At 41.3% G+C, this 5,087-nt stretch overlaps 1 pseudogene; it reads left to right on the forward strand.

Annotated features, from left to right (window-relative positions):
- Window positions 1–247: 247 nt before the first annotated feature.
- On the forward strand, window positions 248–1,027 carry LOC140518787 (protein-L-histidine N-pros-methyltransferase pseudogene; annotated as a pseudogene).
- Window positions 1,028–5,087: the final 4,060 nt, after the last annotated feature.

The following is a 5,087-nucleotide window of genomic DNA, read 5'->3' on the forward strand; positions in this document are numbered from 1 at the left end:
TCACCAGCTCCCACAAGTAAGCAGAGAGAGAAGTGTCACACTTGAGGTTTCCCTTCTATGAAGTTGATTTTACAATCTCAGAACGAATCCAGCAGCCACAACTGGGGAGCCACAGTGCTCACCTGGAAACACACTCGGGGAGGAAATGCGTGGGCCCTAAACGACGTTACACTGAAAGCCAGGAAGAGGACCAGGTGTTCTCAGAGGTCAAACAAGTACTGGACAAGTACCCGTGTTCCGGTCATGAACCCCTGCTAATGATGGGTGGTATCTGTGCAACAGAGGGCAGTTCTGTGAATCACTTCATCCTGTCTTTGTCCAGAGTTACCTCGATCAAGGAACACAGATATTAGCAAACAGGCTGACTGTTTATTCAACGTTATCATTCTGTTATGTCATCTGCTTTAGCCCATTTACATCTAGAACATCAATCAGCGAGTTGCTAGGAAGAGGCTCAAGGTTTGTGTTTTCACCAGATCGCTTTCAAAGCGATAGAAAGATAAATCTAGCCTGGAAGATGCAGAGACTTTTATTTAGGTGCTCAAGATGGAAAAGTCACTAAAATCAGGAGCCCTCATTTTGAAGAAATTATGCCACTGAGTGATCTGAAGTCATGCTATAGCAAGTTCAGAAAAAAAGAAATACAGAGTGCTTGGCATAAATGAATGGCAGAACGTAGGATTCCAGTATGATGATATCAGCCGCTTGAGATTGTTGTGATCAGCCACTGATTTTCTTAGAAGATATTAGAAGTGTACTGGAGCCAGCTAGGGTCAGGGTCATCCTTGCATTGGTTCTGCCTTTTCATCCATATGTGGAAAATGTAGGAGGCAAATGGGAGAAGCCCTCTGAAATTTTGGAAGTCAAAGGAAAGAACAGGGAAGAGCAAGTGAGAAATCTGCCTGAAGTTTTCAGAAAAGCTGGTTTGGTTATTGAAGCTTTTACCAGGCTGCTGTACGGATGTGAAGGTGTTACGTATAATGATTATGTATTACATGATGCTGTTGTCATTCTCAAGCCAATATAAACATGAAGTGAAAAAAGTTTTCATAGTCAAACCCAAGAAGCAACCTCTGGAAGAGGTGTTTGATTTGATGAGGATGTAAAGGGAGGGAGTCAGGGGATGGCCATTCTAAATATCACATAAGAATTTTAAAACCAAAATATTAATGAATTTCCTTGTAGTATGTTTAAAAGGACAGTGGTGTTGTTTTTTTAAGACTCTTTATTTGAGAATAAATGTTACCAGTTTGGATCTCCAGCACTGCAGTCTACAGTCCAACCATAATGATAGATACTTTTTATACCTAACTGCCATAGGGACTCATATCAAGACAAACCAATAGGCACAGTTTCATACAACCAATGTATGAATTGTTCTCAATCAAGTGAAGACTGTCACTAAAGCTGTCTGTTTGGTTCCAAAAATTTTTTGTAGTGTTGCAACAGATGATCTTCCATGTTAAGAAATTACTTTCTCGGGGCAGAGCCAAGATGGAGGAGTAAAAGCAATGACTCACCTAAGCTCCTGGACAAACTCCTCTGGATATCTCTGAAAGGAGAATCTGACCAAACTTTGGAGGTGTGGAATCCAGTGGGTGACAGACTTTGACAGATTCGGAGCCCAGGTTAGACTGGAAGGTCCACGGGAAGGATCTGTTCCGCGGGGGTAAGCCCCCACCGCACAGCACAGCGTGGTCAGCGCAGCAGGGCAGAAGGGACCTGAGAAGCCCGAGAGTGGTGGGCGAAACCAGCAGAGCAGGAGACAAGCCAAACTGAGCCGGTGAGAGCCGCTGAGTGCCAGATATCAGCGCAGCAGCCCTTGAAACCTTCAGCCTGAAGACTAAACTTCGGTAAGTCACCTACTTGAACTTCCAGGAGCCAGGATGGCAGAGTGATCAGTAAATGCTCTCACCGCCCACCATGACCGTGAAAGAATCATAAAATATTTCCCCAGATAAATCCTGGAGCAGCAGGAACAGCAGAAGGGGGCAAATAGTCTCATAACACCAGAGGCTAGAAAAATAGCAAAGGGGGATTCTTCCTACTGTGGCGGAGGTGATCTGGAAGGACAGAGGACCCAGGGCAGAGAAAATTCGCACTGAGACCCAGGCAAGCCTCAGCGCTGGGAGACGAGCCCCAGGAGGGGCGGGAACACGCATTAGCATCTAGGCGTGCCCCAGCCCTTCAGGGGAAAAGGGAAGACAATAGGGAAGCTGGGATCACCATCTCCTGACCTTGCCTTTGCCTCAGGTCAGCTGAGGAGATCTCCTGAGACCAGACCACCCCTCCCACACACCTAACAAGCTAACCCCAGGGTTGATTTGGGAAACAAAAAAAAAAAGCCTGCTTTTAGCCTAGACACACATCAGCTCAACTTAAAGATCAGTACCTTCTGACTGAAAGAACCAGAAGCTACAACACTCAGCCAACATCATGAATCGGAAAAAGCAGACGAAAAGTGAAAAAACCATAGAATCTTTCTATGGGGATAAGGAATAAAACACAAACACCAAAGAGGTCAGAGCTGAGACTGTACTTCCATCTGAAACCTCAGAAGGGACTATGAATTTCTCGCAAGCTCAACTAGATTACCTGGAACAGCTGAAGAAGGAAATAAAAGAAAAACTGGCCAATGATTTTAAAATTATAAAAAAAGAATTCACTGATGAGAACATCACTCTGAAAAGGAAAATTGAACAAATGGAAAAGGAAGTTCAAAAATTAACTGGAGGGAATAATTCCCTAAAAGGAAGAGTTAATCAAACGGAAAAGGAAACCCAAAACCTAATTGGGAAAATTGATCAGATGGAAAAGGAAACACAAAACCTAACTGGGAAAATTGGTCGAATGGAAAAAGAAGTACAAAAATTAAATGGAGAAAATAGCTCCTTAAAGGGAAAAATTGGTCAGATGGAAAAGGAGATGGAAAAATTAACTGAAGAAAACAATACGATGAAGATTAGAATTGGGCAAGTAGAAACTAATGACTCAATGAGGCAACAAGAATCAGTCAAACAAAATCTAAAGAATGAAAAGATAGAAGAAAATGTAAAATATTTAATTGGAAAAACAACTGACCTGGAAAATAGATCCAGGAGAGAAAATTTAAGAATTATTGGCCTGCCAGAAACCCATGATGAAGAAAACAGTCTGGACAATATCTTCCAGGAAATCATCAAGGAAAACTGCCCAGAAGTACTAGACCCAGAGGGCAAAATAGTCATCGAAAGAATCCACTGTTCCCCTCCCGAAAGGGATCCCAAACTCAAAACCCCAAGAAATATCGTTGCCAAATTCCAGAGCTATCAAGTGAAGGAGAAAATACTACAAATAGCCAGAAAGAAACAATTCAAATATCAAGGACATACAGTCAGGATCACACAGGACCTTGCAGCTTCTACATTAAAAGATCAAAAGTATTGGAACCCAATATTCTGTAAGGCAAAGGAGTTGGGACTTCAACCAAGCATCAAGTACCCAGCAAAGCTCAGCATAACATTTCAGGCAAGGAGAAAGTCATTCAACGAAATAAGGGATTTCCAGAGCTTCCTGACCAAAACACCAGAACTCAATAGACAATTTGATCTTCAAATGCAGGTCTCCAGAGAATCATAAAAAGGTAAACAGAGGGGAAAAAACAAAAACAAAAACTTGCTACTCAATTAGGGCAAACTGTTTACCTCCCTATAAGGGAAGATGATACCTGTTAATCTTGAGAACTGTGCAGCTATTATGATAAAAGGGATATATGTAGAGGGAACGGGTATAAAGTAAATGATGTCATGTCAAAAATATGATTTAAGTATGAGAAGGGATTGTAATAGGAGGTGTGAAAAGGGGGAAGCAGAAAATGGCAAATTATATCACAGGAAGAAATACAAAACTATAGTAGAGGGAAGGAGGGGAGGGAGATGAGCATTGTTTGAGAGGTACTCTCATCTGATTTTTTTAAAGGAGGGAACAATAATCTTAAGTAGATAATCCTAACTAGCTCTATAGGTAGTAGGAGGGGAAGGGGGAAGAAAGGGGAGGGTGGCTAAAAGGGAGGAAAGAAGCAATAAGAGTAAAGGGGAGGAGAAGGGAGGGGGGCTAAAAGAAGGAGGGGAAGGCTGCAGGAGGACGGGGAGAAAAGTGAATACTATTGAGGAGGGGAAGGGAAACGGGAGAGCTAAAAGCACAAATGGTGGGAAAGAGGTTGGAGGGAAATACACAGATTGTAATCATAACTGTGAATGTGAATGGAATGAACTCTCCCATAAAACAGCGACGGATAGCAGAATGGATTAAAAGCCATAATCCAACAATATGCTGCTTACAAGAAACACATTTGAAACGGGGGGATAAACATAGGATAAAGGTCAAAGGATGGAGCAGAATATATTGTGCTTCAGCTCATGTAAGAAAGGCAAGAGTAGCAATCCTAATCTCAAACAAAGCTAAAGCAGAAATAGATCTAATCAAAAGGGATAAGGATGGAAACTATATCCTGCTAAAAGGCACCATAGACAATGAAACAATATCATTACTAAACATGTATGCTCCAAGTGGTATAGCATCCAGATTCCTAGAGGAGAGGTTAGGGGAGTTGAAGGAAGAAATTGATAGCAAAACTGTGCTAGTGGGGGACCTCAACCTCCCCCTCTCTGAACTCGATAAATCTAACCTCAAAATAAACAAGAAAGAGGTTAAGGAGGTAAATAAAACTCTGGATAAGGTAGATATGATAGATCTTTGGAGAAAATTAAATGGGAATAGAAAGGAATATACCTTTTTCTCAGCGGTACATGGAACATTTACAAAAATTGACCATGTACTAGGACATAAAAATCTCACAATCCAGTGCAGAAAGGTAGAGATAATCAATGCATCCTTTTCAGATCATAAGGCATTAAAAATTACATGTAATAAAAAGCCATGGAAAGAGAAACCAAAAATCAATTGGAAACTAAATAATCTAATTCTAAAGAAGGGTTGGGTTAAAGAAGAAATCATAGAAACAATCAACAATTTCATTCAAGAGAATGACAATAGTGAGACAACATACCAAAACTTATGGGATACTGCAAAAGCAGTTATTAGGGGAA

Source organism: Notamacropus eugenii, chromosome 1 (genome assembly GCF_028372415.1).
Source record: "Notamacropus eugenii isolate mMacEug1 chromosome 1, mMacEug1.pri_v2, whole genome shotgun sequence".
Lineage (NCBI taxonomy): Eukaryota > Metazoa > Chordata > Mammalia > Diprotodontia > Macropodidae > Notamacropus > Notamacropus eugenii.